The 21,848-nt window shown below is 42.5% G+C and overlaps 1 protein-coding gene and 1 long non-coding RNA gene across 2 annotated transcripts in view; one reads left to right on the top strand and one right to left on the bottom strand.

Annotated features, from left to right (window-relative positions):
* The window catches only part of BPGM (bisphosphoglycerate mutase), a 32,583-nt gene extending 20,537 nt beyond the window's left edge, over window positions 1-12,046 (bottom strand). Inside the window, exon 1 of the mRNA XM_025464186.3 lies at window positions 11,722-12,046. The gene's annotated coding sequence lies outside the window, so the exon portion shown is untranslated. The remainder of the gene's footprint in view (window positions 1-11,721) is intronic.
* Window positions 12,047-12,167: 121 nt separating this feature from the next.
* LOC118350878 (uncharacterized) lies at window positions 12,168-20,198 on the top strand. The gene is made up of 3 exons (XR_004805510.2): window positions 12,168-12,304; window positions 13,684-13,767; window positions 17,820-20,198. It is a non-coding gene; the product is annotated as an uncharacterized LOC118350878 (long non-coding RNA).
* The last annotated feature ends 1,650 nt before the right edge of the window (window positions 20,199-21,848 follow it).

The raw sequence follows: 21,848 nt of genomic DNA, 5'->3' as shown, positions 1-21,848 counted from the left end.
TGTTCAACATTCCAACACCACCAAAAGTGATTGAAAGCAACACGAACACCCAATACGGTACTCCCCAAAATAATCTCGCCTGCCTCAAGACAGAGCTTTCAGCAGGCATAAATCCATATGCAAAACAAGCTATCAAATGCTAGCAGCTAAGAGATGCAGGTCGTAGGAGTGAGAGGAAGCACGCTGATAAGGAGGCCTGCTCTCCTCCTCCCCAATCCTTAAACTGTCCTATGCACACCAGCCACATCTCAGCACGAGACGAATCTGGGAAAGTGGGACAGACAATCTTAGGGTGTTTCTGAATTCCCAAAGGTAAGAGGCTGGCCCAAAGGTCTGCTGGGCTCACTCTGCACCCTGTAGAACCTGCGGCTCTGGTTGCCTTAGCCTGTCTTCACTCTCCTTGCAGCGGACACACGTAACACTGACAAATGGGGCTCACTTCACTTGCCCAGTGCTCTCCATTTCCACCCCAGGGTTTTCCACACTGGGGAGTAAAAATGCTATGAACACTAGGGCCTGCTCTTCCACCATTCTTGATGAGTCCTATTAACTGGAGATTTTTCTGTCCCACTTAACCTATGATTCACCCAGTTACATAACAGTCAGTGACAAAGGTAACTGAAATCTGGGTAGCTGGTTTCTTCTTTAGTAATTCCTAGAGGTTCTGAAGGGGAAAAAGCCCTTCAAATAAGGCTACATCTTAGTTCAGGAGAAGGCTAACTGAGGAACACCCGAGGGAGGAAGTGGATGGAGAGGTAAGCTGCAAGTACTTGAAAGACGAGGGTAGTTGGGTTTAGGGTCTCCCTTTCTTGTCAAGCATTAGCTCTGAAGCTTTCCTGCGTGAGAAGTGGGAAGCATCTGGAAGAGACTGGGCTCAGGCGAAAGCACTTCACAGAGCTGAGAACTTCTGGAGGGAGAGAGAGGCCTCTCCCCACCCTCAGCCCAGAGGGGCCTCAGGGTGGCAAAAGAACAGAGAATGGGATGAAAGACATCTGGGCAGTGTTTTTCTGTGTGATTCCTGGTGCCCAGAGGCAGAATAATCATGAAGCTCGAGTTTCAAGTTCCTTCACTTGAACACACTCCTTCTAAGGCACTGGGAGAAATCAAATAAGGAATGCACGTGTGTGTGTGTGTGTGTGTGTGTGTGCGCGCGCACATATGTGTGCACGTGTGTGTCTGTTTAATTTGCAAAAGAAAGACATTTTTGTATTGTTTTAAAGAGCCTCAATTCACCAAATAGTAGAAGCTTCAGATCAATCAAAAACTAGATCCACCCCCTTGTAACATTTATTGTTGTGTTGCTGAAAAGAGAAGCCACCTCAACCCTTACTTTGTCTTGCCAAGCAAGTAGCCTCCTTATGCTTAATGAAGCCATTTTCCCTTCAAATGAAAGAGTATGATGGACAAATTCTGTAGGCAGAAGCACTCCTCCAGAACATGAGAGGCTCCTAGCTCTGGGAAACGAACAAGGGGCAGTGGAAGGGGAGGTGGGTGCGGGGATGGAGTGACTGGGTGACAGGCGCTGAAGGGGGGCACTTGGCGGGGTGAGCTCTGGGTGTTATGCTATATGTTGGCAAATCAAACTCCAATAAAAAATATACAAAAAAAAAAAAAGAGCACTCCTCCATGGTCTTTGAGTATGAACTCTACCAAGAGCAAAATATAGAAATAACATCATGAATACCCAAGCACTTACTACCAAGCTTTGTATTATTTTAATCTGCTATATTTGCTTACTTTGTTTAAGAAATAAAACAGTTTCTCTGTTTTCAGCCACCACCACCCCCTCTCCAAATACATATACTGGATCAGAGAAACAGTACTGTAGCCACAGAGACTACACAGATACACACTCTTCCCTCACTCTGGCGTACAGGGTTGAATATAGGATAAGGTACCTGACCAGTGCATCTATCTTGGGTAAACAAAGTTACTTCCTTCTCTCCTCCTTACTGCTATCAACTGACTTCCTATTTAATTAACTGCTATTTACACAGGAGATGTTGAGGTTTAGAGTTTTCAATCTTTAAGATTTTAATCATCATGGGACCTGGTATACCAAGTGTTTACCAACAAACACTCAAGGCAGTACAGTCTCATTTAAGGTTTAAGGCAGGGGCTGCAAACTCACATGTCCCAGTGGATCAGAAAGAGGTGAAGAGCAGTGATGCTGGGTCACAGGGGTGATGGGAACCGTGGACAACTGTAGGGAACACATGTGCTTCTCTGATGGATGCAACTCCCATGTAAATGGACAGAGTTTTTGTATAACCTGGTCTCATTCAAGTAAGGGTCCCATTCTCAGACCCTTTCTGGAGGACAAACAGAAGATGGGACCTCTCAAAGCAAACATGGGAGAGAATGCAAGCCTTCGAGTCAGACCACAGAGGACCTATGAACTTGGTTTTGTCTTTAGGGGAAATAAAATGTCTTCTTTAAAAAAAAAAAAAAAAAAAAAAAACTAAAAATGGTCATTTCAGCTCCTCAAAGTTCATATAAAACTAAAAGGGGTAGTGACTACTGAGCTCCCCTGTTTCTCTGTGAGGCTCTGAGGAACTGGGGTTTCCGGATCTTCCAATTTTTAAAAACACCAGAAATGTACATTTTTTATGTGAAATCTGGTAATAATACTGGTAACTAATTTAAATACATTTTTTAAATGTGAGCTAAACGAAATATGTCTGGAGGCTAGATTGAGTCTGCTAACCTAGAAATTGTGACTTACAAAGAAATCTCCAGGCTACAGATGAGGGAAGAGGCCAACAGACCCCAGGTGATGGTCAGACCCTCTAACCTCCACATGTGCTGGGCTCCTTGTCCCTGAACCTCCTTCATGAAACCCTTGGCCAGTAGCCTGCAGAGCCCTGTAATCAAACTTCCACTCAACTTTGGACCGTTCCCAGAATACTTCCGCAAGCTCTGAGCTTTAACCAAGCTGAAAATGAACTGAAAGCAAAACTACCTCTTCCAGGTAACTGCTTCTTCCTTTCATCAGGGGTCTGTGCCTCTGATCCTGGGACACAGGCAGTGTTGGGCAGGCTCCTGCTACCTCCCAGTCCTAACCAAATGCCTTCCACCTCCACCATCTTCTGGGAACAGGAGAAGCCTGGATTCTGAGAATCTGTCTATATTCATATGTAGCTCTTGTGCCCTCACTTATTAGTGGCAAACAGCCTGAAAAGTGAGCACCCTATTTAAAATCCTCAATCACTTCCTGTTGGTCTTAGGATAGAGTTAAAAATCCTTAACATGACCTGTAAGGCTTTGGTTTTCCTTTTTTTCCTTGAGCATGCCATGTTCTTTCTTGCTTCAGGACCTCTGCAAACACTGTACCCTACCCAGAACCCCGATACAGCATCTCCTTCCCTCCACTGCCACTTGAGTCCCACCCAGCTTTAGGTAACTGCTAGCCATCCTTTAGATCAGCTGTATCCAACCAAAATATATGGGAAGCCACACATGTTATTTTAGATTTTTTAAAAGCCATATTAAAAAGGGGGAAATAAATAAATAAAATTAATTTTAATAATACATTTTATTAAACTTTATAGATTCAAAATATTATTTTAACATATGACCCACATAGAATACTTCATAGGGTATTTCACATTCTTTTTTTCATTTAGCCTTTGAAACTTGATGTATATTTTAGACTTAAAGCACATCTTGGGACACCTTGGTGGCTCAACAGTTGAGCGTCTGCCTTCAGCTCAGAGCATGATCTGAAGTCCCAGGATTGAGTCCGACATCGAGCTCCCCGCAGGGAACCTGCTTTTCCCTCTGCCTGTGTCTCTCCCTCTCTCTCTCTCTCTCTGTGTGTCTCTCATGAATAAATAAATTAAATCTTTAAAAAAAAAAAGTATATCTTGATTTGAACCAGCCTCATTTTAAAGGCTCAGGTGACCAGCGGCTACCATATTGATTGGAACACTCTTACAGCTTAGTTTAAAGGTTATTTCCTCTAGGCCAATGGTTCTCAAACTTGAACATACATCAGAATCACCAGGAGAAGTAGTTACAACAGGGTGCTGAGCCTCACTTTCAAGGCCTAAATTGAGTAACCTCTGGGGCAGGCCTGTGGATCTGAGGATCTGTATTTCTCTCAAACTCCCAGGTGATGCCGTGATACTGCTGGTTTGAGATCTATGCTTTGAGAACCTTGGCTCTAGGCCGACCTCTCTGCCCTTCTTCTCACCCACTGGGAAGTGGTCAGTCCTGCTTGGTATATACTCTTAAAGCATCTTGCTCTACAACATTGGGTACAGTTGTGATGGATCACTTGTGATGGATTACCTGTTCAGTATCCATGTGCCTGTTAGACTGTAAGCTGCATCACCGCAGGCCTTACTCACCCCTGTATCTCAAGAACCCAGCAAGACTATTTGACACACACTGGGCACTTAGTAGGAAGGTGTGTTGACTGAACCAAAGTCAGTTCAACAGAAGTGATTACATTGTGCTAAGGAGCCTAAGATTTGACAGTTTGGATGGTAACTGCCAAAGTAAAAACACTCAGTTGGCAGGCCTGAGGGGTTAGGAAGCCTTAATTCAAGAATTGTGGCATATTTAATGGCAAAGCCAGAGCCAATAACAATCACCCGCCACACTTCTATATCCTTCACGGTTTAGTATATTCAATGAATGGCTATAATCTCCACAGAGAAAAGAGAGACTCCAACTGACATTACACTATATGTTAACTAATTAGAATTTAAATAAAAACTTGAAACAGGGATCCCTGGGTGGCGCAGCGGTTTGGCGCCTGCCTTTGGCCCAGGGCGCGATCTTGGAGATCCAGGATCGAATCCCACGTCGGGCTCCCGGTGCATGAAGCCTGCTTCTCCCTCTGCCTGTGTCTCTGCCTCTCTCTCTCTCTCTCTCTCTGTGACTATCATAAATAAATAAATAAAAAAAAAAAACTTGAAACAAACAAAAAAACCAAAAAAAACCCAAAGAGCAAACAAACAAAACACATAGAGCCACTCAGGGGCAAACTAGAACTGCAATCCACATCTGCCTTCAATACCTGTGTTCTTTCTCCTCACCATGGAGTCTTTAGAGTCTGGGTTTGAGTATCTAGGCTCACTTGGCTTCACTTCACAGGAGCATCTCCAGTTACAACTTGTCCTTCCAAACCCAAGCAGTCATTTCATAAAATACATACAAACAAGGTGAGTATAAATGAGGGATCAGCTTATGACTGCTCTAGAGAAAAACCTCAAAGCACAAAGACAAGTGGGCAATTTACAAAGAGATACCACACTACAAATATACACTCCCCACCCTCAAATTAAAAACTTTTTTTTAAGTGAAGCTTTTGTGTGTGTGCTGTTTTTTGTGTTGTTTTCGGTAGAGCTCACCACTCTGGAGTTGGTTCTCAAGGCTCCTCATTTACCCCTTGGCAAGGGCTACCAGCACTTGAATTAAGCACTAATTTTAGTCAATGATTTACTTCATACCAAAAAGGGCCATACAGGTCACTGAATTAGTATACCCCAGGGTTTCTTCCTTTAAAAAAAAATTATTTGTTTGTTTGTTTGTTTAGTTGAAAGAGAAAAAGAGCAGGTATGCATAACCCTGAGTTCATAACCTGAGCAGAACCATTTAACCCACTGAGAAACCTAGGAACCCCAGGGTTTCTTCTTTCTTAAAGTCTGGTATTGCTCAAAGGAAAAACATACTAAACAAACATAACTTTTTATACGACTTTGTGGCTCATCTTCTCATCCCTTCCTCTTTGCTGTTTCCATCTCCTCTGGCCATTATTTTTTTAGTCCTCTAACACCTAAAGTGGGCCTTGATCACTCTATTGAAATGGTCTCCCAAAAGACTACCAATTAGTTATTTCTTACTAAGTGAAGACCATCTTTTCTCAGGATTCACACCTCTTTGATCCCTCTGAAACTATTTCAATCTACGGGGAACAATTATTCTAAGATTTCAGTGCTGCAGTCCTCTCAACTCTTTTGTTATTACATCCTGGACTTGGGTCTCCGTATTTTCCTACTCACCACTAAGAGAACTATGATGATGAAGACAGCATATGATGTCATAGCAGCTAATATTCATGGAGGGCTCACCATGTGTTTGGGATTATTTGAATCCTCAACCACCATCTTATGGAGGTTTTACAGATGCAGAAATTATTACTCTCATTTTACAGATGCAGAAATGTAGAAGGTAAGGTCGGCTTGCCCAAGGTCGACACACATTGTAAATGGCAGGGCTGGAATTCAGTCTCAAGCAGGCTGGACCCCAAAGCCTATCCTTAGGCCTTGAACCACTCTGCTATACCACCATATTGGCACCTAAGCCTCTGTCTTCAGTCCTTGGAAACATTTTGCACTACTTTATAAATGATTTATAAATTGACAGCCTCAAATATTCATTACTCTCCCCAGTCTGGTCAATGAATTCATTCTTTAAACATGTGTTTAAACTCCATTTAAACTCCATTTAAGCATGACATAACACAGGACTGTGAGGAGCATTAAATCTAATATCGATTATGTCTTCAAAGAACTGATGGTAGAAAGGGATATGTGTGTGTGTACCACTAAGGCAGAAAGTAATCCACACCATGAGAAAGCACTTCATCCATAAGGGAGATGAAAAAGGAGAGACTATTTCTGAGTAAGGTTTCATGGACATGGCACTATTTAAGCTGATTCGGAAAGGTGTTCAAGACTTAGATTTATAGAAAAAGGAAAAGGAATTTTAGCCTAAGGGAATAGTGAGTAGAGGCAAAAGAACAGGTATATACAGAGAATGGTGACCCATTCAAACTGGCTGGAGTTACAGCATTTCCCGGTTTGCCTAGAGTCCTCTTGCTTTAGGCCTAGTTCCCCAACATAATTATTATAGGGCCCCTTTCACACTTGAGTATCCCATTTGGAAAATTATATGATCCCTATCCTAAGTACAGGGTATATCAAGGGAGTAGGGAGAGGGAGCCTAGAAACATAAGATTGAAGAGTGGCTCCAGAAAGGCCTTGTGCAGAAGAAGATACGTTCTTCTGTAAGTATTGGGACGTCACTAAAGGTTTAATAATGTATATTTTAGGAGGATCATGCAACACCTACAAACACAGAATGAGATGGGGAAAATCACTGATATGAATACCTGAGAGGCTTTTGCAATGGTTCTGGTAATATGTAATGAAGACCTGGAACCAGGATAATGACTGCTGAGAGGAGATGAAGGAGGTGGATATGAAAGACACTACAGCTTAGCAGAGGTGTTGGCAACTTTTTCTGTAAAAGGCCAGATAGTAAAGTTTAGGCTCTGTGGGCTTTATTTTCTCTGTTGCAAATGCTCTATTCTGCCATTGTAGCTGAAAGCATCCACAGACAGCACATAAATGAATAAATGAAACTTTTTTCCAGTAAACTTTATGTATGGACACTGAAATTAGAATTTCATATCATTTTCATGCACGTGAAACAGTGTCATTCTTTGATTTATTCCAACAGGTAAAAAAAAAAAAAAATGGTAAGAACCATTCATAGCTTGTGGGCCATATAAAAACAGGTAGTAGACCAGAAGGCCTTAGTTTGCCAATCCCTGGCCTAGCTAATCACCTCAGATTTTGAACTTTTAAGTATCCTGTCGTGGGATAATCTCAGAATTATTAAATCACCTGATTTTATTCTTGGCCAGAACTGCAAGTACCTTGAGTAATGGAATCCCATTCATAATTGTTTTTATTCCTCACAGAAGACAATACTGCACACATTCAAATCAGAGTTTACTTTTGCTTAATTGCTTTAATAATGGATTCACAGTAAAATTATAGAAAAAAGTATTTATGCTGTTAACCAACTTCAAAAAGATGTCATTTTGACATGCTTTATTTCTCTCAGACATCTTCATAAATTGTCACAGTGCTTCACACTTCAGGTGAATGTACACTTGCTTGGGCATACAAACTGAGCAACTGGCTTAGCAGAAAAGAGATGGGATTCAAAGGAAACACACTATGAAAGTGACATTTTCAAAGATTTTTTGCTATATGTAGTATAGAAATACCATCCAAATTGCCTACAAATAAAAGATATTCTTTCCATAAGTGCCTCAATAAATCTGAAGTTATATGTTTTTAGAATTAGCATCCTTTCGGCAAGGCAGGGCTAGAGAAAGTAGGTAGGAGGGGACTGGTGTAAATACACAGCCCTGCATTTACTGAGGTTGCTTCTACAAATATTTCCAGGATCTCTAGGTAGTTTCAACAAATGCAGCATGATGATCTCGCCACTGCCTCCTACTCCTGCCCCTCATTAAGCCATATAATTTTACATTCCTTCCTCATCCTCCACTATAACTGAGGCTCGTCCTGTCTTCCAAACTAATGCTCCTGAGACATTGCTACCTCCCTTCCTCAGGTGTTTGAAAAGTAATAATATCTAATATGCTAGTATGAAAACTCATGAACATGAACAAGTGAGGAAAATTATAGGATAAAGACCAGTCTAAAAACTTAGCTTCCAAAAACTGAGTAAGAAGTGTGATCAATGATATAATGTTGAAGTAACATAAAATAAGGGATACAGAGCCAGAGCTGCTTTGATCGAAAGCTTACCCTTAAATATTAGATATTCAAATGCTACCCTCAATGACCCAGATGTTTTCCCCAGTCCAAATCCTCATTGCATAGCTTTGAGCAACTCCTAATCTAACTCCATAGGAATCTAATTCTATAAAAGGTAGGCTGGCTGTATTTGAGGAGAGAAAAAAAGGTTACTTGTATTTCTGATAAATTAAAAAAAGGAACAGTTCCTAAGGGAAATGAAATCCAGAGCTCAGTTCCTTAAAGTCTTAACAAAATACTCTTTCCCCAGAATCAAGCTCAATATTAAAAGTTCAAACATGACTGTACCTAAAAGTACCCTGTGTTTCACCATCTATTTAACTTTTCCTAAAGCTTTACAGTAACTTTCCCATTTGCGCTCTAAGAACACCTCTTTACCAGAAGCAAATGCTCTGACTTCCAGGTATTTTCCAGGCACTATAGTCCTGTCATTCTTTAACTTTACATCTACCAGCAGCCCTTACTGATCACTTGTTACCCCGGTAGCAAACCATAGCAGGTAGACCCTATTCACAGGGAGATCTATCTACATGTGTAATGAGATGAGTGTTCGCCTGGGGGACGTTGCTTGTTCCAGCCTGCATGGCATCACTGATGACAACCACTCATGACACCTCCTTCCTAACTTTGGTTACTTATTCCCCCAGGATAATAGCTTTTGTCAACACAAACTATTTCCACCAAACCCCAGGAGTTTGAAGTCAAGAAACTCAGACATTAGTCCCAGCTCTGCAAGTTACTGATAGTGTGATACTGATCAGGTGATTCAAACTTTCTGGACCTTGGGCTTCAAACTATCCATAAAGACCAGGATAATTGCTGTTCTCAAGGAACTATTAGGGAGACTAAATGAGATTATGGTGAAGCTCTCTGCCAAAGAGTGAGAGGTAGCCCTGGGTGAAGGGAGCAGACTAATGAAAATTTGCACAGGCCTCAGGGCCCTGAAAGTGATCCTACCTTGCTGGGGTATATGCAAAGTAAAAGCTGGGGATAAAGCAAAATGAAGATGAGGGTAAAGAGAAAAGGTTAAATTAGGTAGTGGGAGGAGAAATACAATCAAATGCAGTATGTGTTGGGGGTATGGGGAGTTGATGGTAAGATACAGCTCTAGAAGCATACCAAATATTACGCAGTATACTACAATCCAAATGCTTTACTCAAGGGGCTAACATTTACTCTACATTTTATAGAATGTTTGCTTTTTCAGTATTTGTGGCCAAATTTCCTTGAAAACTTTATTATTAAGTAATACTTTGAGTCTTATTTCTCCATGTAAACATTCTCTCACACCAGATTTCATTCCGAGGATATTCAAGAGACCATTGGTTCAAATATTTGTGTGTTCTCTGTTCTCTGAGCACCAGACCCACAAAGATGAAGGCACAGCTGAATGTGGATGTATCAGTCATTACTTAAAGTGAAATATGTCACTTAATCTCAACCAACTGTAGAAGGCAAAAGAGGAAGAGAGACTGGAAGATCTGCTCAAACACTAACCTCTGAATTACCTCTGAGTGATGGAATAAAGCATGACATTTTCTGCCACATTATACCCTGTACAATGGTCATTCTGTACAAAGACCAAATTTTCTACAATGATCCATTGGGTTTGGCTTAAAGAAGAGCACAAAAGAACAAGTACTACCCTTTGTAGATGGGAACTTTTATTTGCTAACAGATTGGCCCAGAATTTACTGCTATGAGATTTTTTGCTTATTGTACTTGGGGTGGAAAATGTCTAATCATCTTTATTTTTAAAACAGATTTTTAACACATGCATGGGCCTCAGAAATAATCTACTGCAACATCCGCTTTTTTTAAAGATGCAAAAAATAAGCCAGAGGGTTGAAATGATTTGTTGAAGATTACACAAATAGGAACAGCCTCAAGACTAAAACCTAGGTGTCCTGACTTCCAACTCAGAGCTCGGGACACTATACCATTTGCTTGAATTACATTTCTCTAAAGTCCACCTCCGTGGGGATTAAGGAAGGCGGTGGTGATGAGCACCAGGTGATATATGCAAGTGTTGAGTCACTATATTGTATACAGGAAAGGGATATAACCCTGCAGGTTAACTTACTAGCATTAAAAATAAAAACTTAAAGCCCACCCAGCATATGAGGTGCATCTATGTGGGAGGTGCTACAGGAAAACAAAGATGGATAAAACGTAGTTGCTGGCCTCGGGGGAGAGAGTTTTAAAACAAAGTACAAGCTGACGTGTGCTCTGCTTTCATGACAGAAAACCCTAGTACTTTAGGGTTAAAGACACCAATTGATTTTTTTCCTCCAAAAAAATCTGTATTCGGTCCATGAACATTCTGGTATCACTGACAAGCTGTAAACCCTCCATGATTTGGCAGGGAGGTGGTGGGGGAAGAGGATCATAGTAAGTTAGCCGACAACCAATTATCCTTTAACTTCACTTTTTCAAAGTAACTGTGAACTTTACTTCCATTATGCCTTTCTGTTGGCCCTCTCTAGTAATGTAGCCCCCTCATCCCTTTGAAACGGAGGAGCAATAGACTTTTTTTTTTTTTTAATTTTAATTTCTAGTGGGTCTAAGAACCTGTGATTTAGGTCGTTTTGAGAACTACATGAAACCAGTGCAGAAAGTCACCTCTTTCTCCTTCCCTGCATTCGAGTTTTGTTTTTGTTTTTTTTTTTTCCTATCTACTTAGACTTTTAGGGGTAGGTCTGCCATCGCCCTAAACACAGTGGGGGTGGCCCTGAAAGCATCGGGAGCTGGTTTCCAGGACCCCCACTACTGAAGGGGCTCTGCTACACTTGTGCCTCAAACGTCCAGGAGAGATGGGCTCATCACTCCCTCCAACTCCTGTGTATTCTTGCCGTCAAGACACCCCGACCGAGGCGAAGTCCTCCCTGCAGCTGACAGATCGGGGGGTCGCGGGAAGGCTCATCGTGAGAGAGGGACCTGAGAGGGGCCTGGAGGGTGGACGTGAGGGTAGGAGCTCGAGGGGCGGGCGGGCGGGCGAGCGAGCACCGGGTTCCCTCCAAAGAGGGAATCGGGGGAGTAAAGAACTGGCCTCCCCGCAATCCAAGTGAAAACACCCCGTCATTTAAAACCGGAAGGGTCTGCAACAGCAAAATCCTAAAACAAGACCACTCACCTGCAAGGAGGCCAGCACCAGCAGCAGCAGCAGCCCCACCAGCACCAGCAACAGCCGCCGCTCCTCGGTGCCGCGGAGCAACCAGCTCCACCTACAACTCATCACTGCCGCGGGCATCAACGCTCTTTTCTAGCTCTGGAGTCAGAAAGGGGTAGGTCCCAGCGCTCTTCCTATTGGAGGGTCGGGCTGTCACTCACGTGAGGCCCCACCCCACTCCCCAGGAACCGGTCGGGGGCTTTTCCGTTTCCCAAATCCCCGGGGTAGCAAGCGAGGCTCTGATTGGCTCTCTGAGAAGACGAGCACACGCCATAACCAGTAAGGAGCTGATTTCGACGCCGGTGGGCGGGCTTAGGCCTGGGGAAGTAGAAAAAATAATAAATAAATAAATAAATAAATAAATAAATAAATAAATAAATAAATAAATAAATAAACAAATAAATAAAGCCGGGAGCGTCACCCGGGCAATGGAGGAACCAGAAGCGCGGGAACGTTGTTGCTGATGAAGGGCTAGGAAAGCGTTTGGGTCGCAGAGGAAATACCTGCCAGCGTAGAGACGTGTCCGCGGAACCCAGGAAGTGGTGAGGTGATGATGCCTTCTTTTACTCTGCGGAAGGTTCAACCTGGGACTGAAGGTGGGAGTCCCCGCAGACGGAAGCTCCTGCTTGCCTCCTGGTTGTCAGGTCTCAAATCGTGATTAAAGCAAAAGTCTTAAAAAAAGGAAAGAAAGAAAGAAAGAAAGAAAGAAAGAAGAAAAGAAAGAAAAGAAAAGAAAAAAGAAGAAAAGAAAAGAAAAAGAAAGAAAGAAAGAGAGAGAAAGAAAGAAAAGAAAGAAAGAAAGAAAGAAAGAAAGAAAGAAAGAAAGAAAGAAAGAAAAGAAGAAAAAGAAAAAGAAAAAGGGATCCCTGGGTGGCGCAGCGGTTTGGCGCCTGCCTTTGGCCCAGGGCGCGATCCTGGAGACCCGGGATCAAATCCCACGTCGGGCTCCCGGTGCATGGAGCCTGCTTCTCCCTCTGCCTGTGTCTCTGCCTCTCTCTCTCTCTCTCTCTCTCTCTCTCTCTCTCTCTCTCTCTGTGACTATCATAAATTAAAATTAAAAAATTAAAAAAAAAGCTTTTACAGGGCACCCGGCGGGGGGGGGGGGGGGGGGGGGCAATGTTGGAGCATCTTCCTTTGGCCCAGGGCGTGACCCCAGAGACCTGGGATGGAGGCCCACATCGGGCTCCCTGCACGGAGCCTGCTTCTCCCTCTGCCTGCGTCTCTGCCTCTCTCTCTCTCTCTCTGTGTGTGTGTCTCAAGAATAAATAAAATCTTTAAAAAATACAACAGACACCTTTAAAGTGCCCGCGTTGTGGGCAGTAACCCATCCCCCCACCCTTCTCTTAGTACTTGTAGAAGGACACCCCCCCCCCCCCCAACTTAGGCAATCCCCTGACACTTTTGGTTGGGGAAGAAAAGTGATCAGCTGAACGCAGGAAAAGCTTATAGAACCATCCAAGAGGGAGGAGGGAGTGGAATGAGGAGAAGAATCATCGACGTGGAGGCCGCAGTTCCTCAACAAGAGGAACCATGAAAATACCCAAAGCCTGTCACAAGGCCCTTGAAGCACCGAAGTGGGCTTCAGCTGCCCCACGACGCTTGGAAGCAAGGGTCCAAACTTTGGTGGGCAAGAGAGATAAGAAATGGTCTGTTTGTCCGACCACATGGGAAACTGTCCTTCTTGATTTCTAGAAGCCGTCCTACCTAGCGTTTAGTGTCCTCTTTGGGTTTTGTTTGTTTGTTTGTTTGTTTGTTTTCCTGTTCTCTCCTCTAACAAGTTGGGTAGGTTTGTGACCGCCAGGCATAAACACAGATTGAACATGATTTTGAAAAAATATAATCTTTGCAGGTTTTAAACTGTGTGTTGAATTCATTAGCATTGCAGTGTTTGTAGTGAATGTTGCATCCCATTTGTCTGTCTTTCAGTGTGGCAGTGGGTCCCGGGATATCGAAGAACACACCTTCAGCCTCTGGGAGAGCACACATCCAAGGCCTGACGAGCCCCAGCAGGTGATGGGTCCCACCTAGTGAGAGTTGGAACTTTTAACTTGCACAAGATGGACCAGAGTTGAGTCAGAGCAGCTAGAGGAGGCTGCTTCCAGTCTTGACTCCCAGGGATGCAGCTTCCAAATCCTGTACTCTTACTCACTTGTCTTTCCTCTTCTGCATATCAGATGGGGACATTGTGAGGGGCAAGCTTTTCTACTGTGGTGTAACATCAAAGGTCCCTCCTTGAGGATGAAGACAACCATTCATTCACATGTGTCAGAGCCTTAGAGCATTTGACATTTAGGGATACTTAACATAGGACTTAAGGGCACCTGTTCACTGGATTTGGTTTTACTGTTGCAGTTACCCATGGAACGCTAGCTTGTCACATAGAACATTAATATCAAACATCACCTGCCTTTTATTTTATTTTAAGATTTATTTATTTATTCATGAGAGACACAGAGAGAGAGAGGCAGAGACACAGGCAGACGGAGAAGCAGGCTCCCTGCAGGGAACCCTGACGTGCGACTCGATCCCAGGACTCCGGGGTCACACCCTGGGCCGAAGGCAGATGCTCAACTGCTGAGCCACCCCAGCGTCCCTATCACCTGCCTTTTAGAATCTCATTGTACAGGTGAGCAATCTGAAGTTTAAGAGATTTATTCGCAATTACCCTAGTTGGTTAGGAACAGACCTGTGACAAGGATCCAAGGTTGCCAATTCATAATTCTGAGAAAATGTTTCCTCTTCCACTGCCTCCCTCTACACAACACCCCCCCCAAAAAAAGCAATTTTTTAAATCAAGATTACTAATGTTAAAATTAACTTCCATTAAAGCCAGTCAGGAGAAATTTAATTCCGATATAGCAAGCAGTATAGATATGAAAATAACTCAGTGGCTCAGTTCACTGCTTTACTGCCGGCAACTTTTGGCAGAGTCCCACTTTCATCTGAACAAGAAACGAAAACGCAGTAAATTATTATAGCCATGTTGAGCCCCTAGCCATCGAGGTAGGGTTGAACTGGTTCAACAAGCACCAAAAATCATCCACTGACCTAGGCCATTCTGCCTTTTTCTTTCCTGGCAGGGTATTGGTTCCCTCCCCCACCCACCCCCTCCCACCCGCAAACTCCAGAATTCTATGGCCCTGCATCCAATGTACCAAACTGTCTTGTCTTAACAGTGTCAGGTCACATCATAAGCTGGTTGTTTGCTGCCAGTATCTAGTGTCCCACCACACCCTGCCTTCTTCAGAGTCAGATTAAAATCTGCCATGCATCATCCAGGATAGTAGGCTTCTGTTTGGCTCCCACCATTGCCCTACTAAGGACAGGTCTAAGCACTGCTCTCAGGGATCAGTCATGTAGACCCACAGAAGGGACTTTAAAGCCATCTGTCCCTTCATTTCTTTAGAGAAAATGTATCTCGCTGAGTAAAGTGAAGAATAACAGGCAATTTTGAAATAGTTTTGCAACCTGTGAGGTACCTGACGTAGCCATTTTCCAGCCCTGGGACCTTAGGCATGCTGCTTCACTGCAGCCTCTGTCTTTAGCCATGATGGATTAAGCCCCAAGTGACTGACGTGAAAATTCAATGCAATAATACACTGTCTACCTGGCACACAAAAAGAGTTCAATAAATGGTAGTTATTCTTAACAGTCGCAGTCATGATAAATGTAAAGTGTGGGGATCCCTGGGTGGCTCAGGGGTTTAGCGTCTGCCTTCTGCCCAGGGCCTGATCCTGGGGTCCCAGGATCGAGTCCCACGTCGGGCTCCCTGCATGGAGCCTGCTTCTTCCTCTGCCTGTGTCTCTGGCTCTCTCTCTCTCTCTCTCATGAGTGAATAAATAAAATCTTTAAAAAAATAATAGTAAAATGTTCTAACTACTTAGAAGTACTCTTCTTCTAAGAACTCAAGAGAGTTTGGGCCTTGTGCTTCCCCCTTCCCCCCCTTTCCTGCTCTCAAGCAGAGACCTGGGCTCCTGCAGAGGATACAGGAGGTGACTGTCCGACGGCAAATGTGGAGAAGGTGTGGAGCCACTGGCTGGGCCAGGAGTCACCGGTATTGGGAAGTCTGAACAATGTGAGACTTCCCTATTCTAAGTCTCGACATTGAGCATCTTTGGGCAGAGATGGAGCTAGGTTGATTCCGCCCTCCCCTGCCCCCCCACATTCAATTCCGGGTGGGTGGGGACCCAAAATTCTTTGAAGTGTGGGACAAGGGAGAAAGGGAGGAAACCTGTAGAAAATCCAGAGGCACCTTGCCCCTATACAAATTCTTTACCTCACTGCTGAGGAAAAGGCCACATTTCTTTAAATTCTTGTTTTTCTGTGGTGAAGAATAGAGTAGTCACAATTTCTGCCCAGTGGAGTTGTTGTTTAAATACTGTATCATATTTACGTATTATAACCCTATATTGAAAAATATTACATTTATCATATAAGGTTTAGAAAAGAAAAAATAGGGGGGTGCCTGGGTCACTCAGTCAGTTATGCATCTGCCTTCAGCTCAGGTCAGGATCCCAAGGATCAAGGCCTGTGTTGGACCTCCTGCTCAGCAGGGAGTCTGCTTCTCCCTCTCCCTCTGCCCCTCTCCCCCTGCTTGTACTCTCTCGTTCTCTCTCTCTCAAGTTAATAAATAAAATCTTAAAAGAAAAGAAAAGTGTTAGGGATTTAGATGGGCCTCTTCTTTCCCCAAATGACAGGGCGCTCTAGTAATGTCTGTTGAACCAAAGGGACTGCCTGCTGGCCAAGGTTCCTTTTTGACAAGGCTGATAAAGGTGGCCAGGAATTTTTTTGTGTCAGGTATTGCAGAGCCTGAGGGCTGAAGCCCTGTAAGCCTGAAAGCTCTGGAAGGGTTGCCCTTTTACCCTTGCTGTCCTCAGGGTTTCCTGTTCTTTAATCTGAAGAAAAGGAGTTTAAGTAACAGAAAATTGGGGGAGGAGGTGGAAGTCAGAACCTCCACTAATAGAACCTCACCACACTCCTGTCATTTGTGTGTCCATTCTATAGATGAGGAAAGTAAGGCTCAGAGGGAGAATTTGTCCAAGCTTGTGCAGCTAGTTAGAGAAGTAGAGGTTGATTCCTATGCTTCGTTCTGAAATGTAGACTCTTCCCACCATGCTTCCCACTGTTCCTAAAAGCTGATGGATATAACTTCATTCTTTTTTTTTTTCCTGTGAGGAATTTATTGTCAGTTTTCTAGGATTTCTAGTCCCTCCCCCCCCCCCCCAAAAAAATACAAGCAAAAAATCCCCTTCTGACTGGCCGAGAATTCCTTCTGTCAGTAGATTTTCCTAGTTGTTTCATTCTCTGCCAAAGGAATATATCATCAGGGTTTTTTCTAGATTTTATTTATTTTAGAGAGAGGAAGAAAGCGAGAGTGAGCGCAAGCAGGGGGGGTGGGTTGGGCCGAGGGAGAGGGACATGCTAACTCTGTACTGAGCCTGATATGCATAGGGCTCAATCCCAAGAGCCTGAGATCATGACCTGAGGAGAAACCAAGAGTTGGATGCTTAACCAACTGAACCACCCAAGGGTCCTGTCTTCGGTTTTTGATGAACTGTCAGATGACTTAGGTTTTTTCCTACATATTGCTTATTTTCTTACAGGAGTAACCTTACTATATACATTGGAAGGTCAGAGTCATAGAAGGAAGGTCTTAAAACCCCATGACAATTTAACAACATTACACATAGTTCCCTTAGCTTTTGGGATTTATGAAGTATGACTGTGCCTGTGGGTGTGTATGTATGTCTGTGTGTATATATGTATATTTGTGTATGTATATGTACGACATGAAATGTGACTCAAAGTATGATACATATGACATGAAGTATATATATAGCAATAAGTCTGTTTTTCTGGTTTGACTCATAAACTGTCTCTGGAGGAAATTCTAAAAAAAAGGTTTTCCAGAATTGTTTAGAGCCATGAAGCATTCTTGAAATGGGTGTATAGCATCCTGATATGACACTTTGAAGCCAGTAACACTTATTTGGAAGTGTAATTTCTAGAACATTTTGTTAAACTCTTTTTTTTAATTTTATTTATTTATTCATGAGAAACAGAGAGAGAGAAGCAGAGAGGCAGAGGGAGAAGCAGGCTCCATGCAGGAAGCCCGACGCAGGACTCGATCCGGGACTCCAGGATCACGCCCTGGGTGGAAGGCAGCGCTAAATCCCTGAGCCACCCGGACTGCCCTTAAAGTCTCTTTACACAATCGAATCAAAATCAGTTTCAATCAAGGGTACATGTTCTTTTTTTTTTTTTTAAGATTTATTTATTTATGATAGACAGAGAGAGAGAGAGGCAGAGACAGGCTCCATGCCGGGAGCCCGATGTGGGACTTGATCCTGGGACTCCAGGATCGCGCCCTGGGCCAAAGGCAGGCGCTAAACCGCTGAGCCACCCAGGGATCCCCAAGGATACATGTTCTAAAATACTTTTTTTTTTCCATTTCCCCTTTCCTCCATACACACTATCAACACCCTAACCCAAGCTACCATCACCTCTGGCCTGGAATTTCTCAGTAGACTTCTAACCAAATTTTCCTGAATCCACTGCTCTCTTTTAGGATGCCAAGGTGATATTGATAGAATATCTTTGTAGTCATATGACAACTAACCTCCCAGCCCCTCCAGCTTAAAACACTGCAATGGTAAATAAATCTTTTTTAAAAAGAGGGGGGCGCCTGGGTGGCTCAGTCCGTTAAGCTTCTGGTTCTTCATTTCTGTTCAGGTCATGATATTGGCATCATGGGATTGAGCTCTGTACTCAGTGTGGAGTCTGATTGAATTTCTCTCTCTCCCTCTCCCTTCTAAAATAAATAAGTAAATCTTTAAAATAAATAAAAAACACTGCAGTGGTTTCCCATTGTTCCTAATATTGGCCTTCCTTCTTCCTCTGTATAGCCACCAGGCCTTTGTGCATGCACTTTGCCTCCCTAGAACCCTGTTTTCTCCCAAGTTAAAGCACAGAACAATAATCCAAGTTTCCCAACTCCCAGGCTGACTGTCTATAATGCAGGTATATTACTGGGGACTAATAATTATCCAGCAGGAAGAAAATATGATTTGGAGGTTCAAAATAAGGGTAAGAGTGTGGGCTTTGGAGCCAGTCGGCCTGAGTTCCAATCCTGGTTCTGTTCTGTACTAACCATGTAAACTTGGGCAACTTGTTTAGCATCCTTGCTTTATTTCTTCTGTTGTATCATGAGCAGTAAAGGTACCTACCTTACACAGTTGTATTATCTAAATAAGTTAACACATGGAAAGGAGCTCAATAAATGTTCACTTTAGGAAGTCTCCACTATAGATTAAGGACCCTCTCTCTAAAATAAATATTCTTAGGTAAAGAATAAAATCAACCTTGTTGATATTCTCTTGTTTTCTTGGAGAAAAACAGACACAGCAAACAACTGGCAGGCCCTCCTAGGGCAGGGAAAGGCTGGTCCCAGCAGATAAGCCTTCAGGGACTGCACTACATAGGGGAAGGCATACGATTACTAATTGAAAACAAGTCCCAGGCCCCAGGTGCTAGTGCGTTGAGATAACATGAAGCCTAGGGGTTTTTAAAAATACAGAGTGAGGGGAAATACTAAAGAAATCTAGAATGGTATTTTTTTAAAAATCACAACAGCAAACAAAAGACAATCTATTTACAAAGGAAATGACCATAAGCCTTGTTACGGAAAATATCTTCTCCTTGTGTAATAGTCATGTTTGAGGCCACCTGAAGTCCCAGAATTTCCTAACAGAATGCTTTCTGGTGTCACTTCTCTCGCTACTTCTAAATGCTGTTTGTGTCCAGAGAGAAGATATTTTACCTGTAGGTCTGTGGCTCCAACATGAGTGACACTAAGCTTTTCACATATCCTATCTAAATCTTCACAGAATCTTTACTAATTAAATTTAGATAATAGCTTGACTGGCTCCATTTATCATAGAATTTTCAAACACAGAATAATGAGAATAAGCAATCTGTTACCAGTCTTGTGACCATGGGCCAGAACCAACAATTGATTTATAAGGTGAGTAATGGCAAAGGCATCAATGCTGATGATTCTTGCCTTGCTGAATGACGTGCTGAAACTCAGATTATCGTGATCCAGGATTACTCAGTGACAGTTGAAGCAGAAGACTGCAGTGCCAAGTGACCTACATTTCTTCACCTTTGGAGCTCTAAGCAAGTATGTAAAGGCCAGCCATCTATATCTTGCTAAAACTTCCCTCATGTTGAAAAGTTTGGTTTGTTTTTTGTTTTTTGTTTTTTTAGAGAGAGAAAGTGCCCATGAGAGAGTGGGACAGGGTGGGTGGAGGAAGAGGGCAGAGAGGAAGAGAAAGAGAATCCTAAGCAAGCTCCACGCCCAGCATAGAGCTCTATTGGACTGTCCCACAACCCTGAGATCATGACCTGAGCCAAAATCAGGAGTCAGATGTTCAACCAGCTGAGCCACCCAGGCGCCCCTCTGAAAAGTATTTTTAAGGCAAATAGGAAAGAACCTGTGTTCTCAGCTCGAAGCCCAATTATATTAGACAAAATATTAATAAAGACCAACTTTTAACAGAAAATTATGGAAAACATTATATTTTTTATCTCCAAAAAGGTTAAATTTAATATATATAATATATCATATTAGGCATATAATATATAAATATATAATATATATTCCTCTTTGTTTAAACTCATATATTGCCTTATGCTTTGTACCATCTCTACCCTCTCTAAAAATGGAGGAGAAAGAAAAGCAAAAATGAAAAAATAGTAAAATCTTCAGAAATGCATGGCATCTGGTCTCAGCCAGCCGATCAAACCCAAAACTAACCAATTATTCATTAAATGTCTCCTAACATTGAAGAAATTGTGGTAGGAATTTTGAATAAATTGAGTTAACAATAGTTTTAGTGCTTACCATGAACTGTGCTAGGAGCAAGAAATATAAGTGAAACATTTCCCTTGTCCTTAAGGTCTGTGCATGGCACAATAGGAAAGAGACCCAACTCATGAATTGCTGAGTACAGCCCAACAAAATGAATGCCAGTGCAATTATTGAGGTGTTTTGGTGGAAGGCTAGGAGATACTTAAATGTGTGCACAGGAAGTTCCAGGGGTGCAAAGAAATTGGCAGTTGTCCTGAGTCCCCTGCAGTCTATAATTGCTCCTCAGTCATTCCTTATCTTTCACAACCTTGGTATTTTTTAAGAATACAGATAATTTTGTCAGATGTCTCTGAGTTTGAGTTTGCACAATGTTTTCTCACAATTGACCTAAGGAGATAGATGCATGTTAGGTGAGAATACCCCAAATACCGTGTTCTTACTGTGTCCTATCACAGGGTTCATGATGTTCACATATCTTATTATTGGTGGAATTAAGCTTAATCACTTGGTGTAAGGTGGTTTCTGCCAAGTTTATCCACTTAAAATTACTGAATTTCCCTTTGTAATTAATAAATATCTTGGGGAAGATATTTTGAAATGATGCAAACTTTATTTCTCCACAAACTTTGACCTACTAATTTTGTCATCTATTGAGGGAGCTTGTCTGTAAGCATTATTATTGTGACATTACTATATTGTGGTAATTTTATATTTTTCTCCTTCTTTTTGCATTTATTCACTCAAATTCAAATTCAAATAAGGAAGAACTGTCTAGTTTCCCCCCCCCCACTTACTTATTTAATTATTTTTATCAGTATGGACTCATGGATATTTATTATATTTATGGAATAGTATCTAACACTATGACTGTTTATTTTGCTGCTCAAATTGCTCCAGCTCTGGCCCTTAAGAGCTAATTCAGTTTATCCCCTGCTTGTGTTTTGTTTTGGAGCATGTTCTTACTTTTTGATGCCACAAGATTCTCCAGGTTAATCTCACATATTACCTGCCCTGGCCCTGGACTCAACTATTTCTCTGAGGAACTCTGGTTCCTTATGATCCTTGGAAACCAGGATCAGAGAACAAGATATGAAATTGGCTAAAATTTCTGACAATTTCAAGTTGATGAAAATTCAGAGTAACTGGAATTCACATGCTTATGGGAATTGGTACAATCAGCTTGGCAAACAATCTGGCATTAGCTAGTAAAGTTGTAGGT

The sequence above is a fragment of the Canis lupus genome, chromosome 16, assembly GCF_003254725.2.
Source record: "Canis lupus dingo isolate Sandy chromosome 16, ASM325472v2, whole genome shotgun sequence".
In the NCBI taxonomy this organism is placed as follows: domain Eukaryota; kingdom Metazoa; phylum Chordata; class Mammalia; order Carnivora; family Canidae; genus Canis; species Canis lupus.
This window is presented reverse-complemented; position numbering and strand designations above follow the sequence as displayed.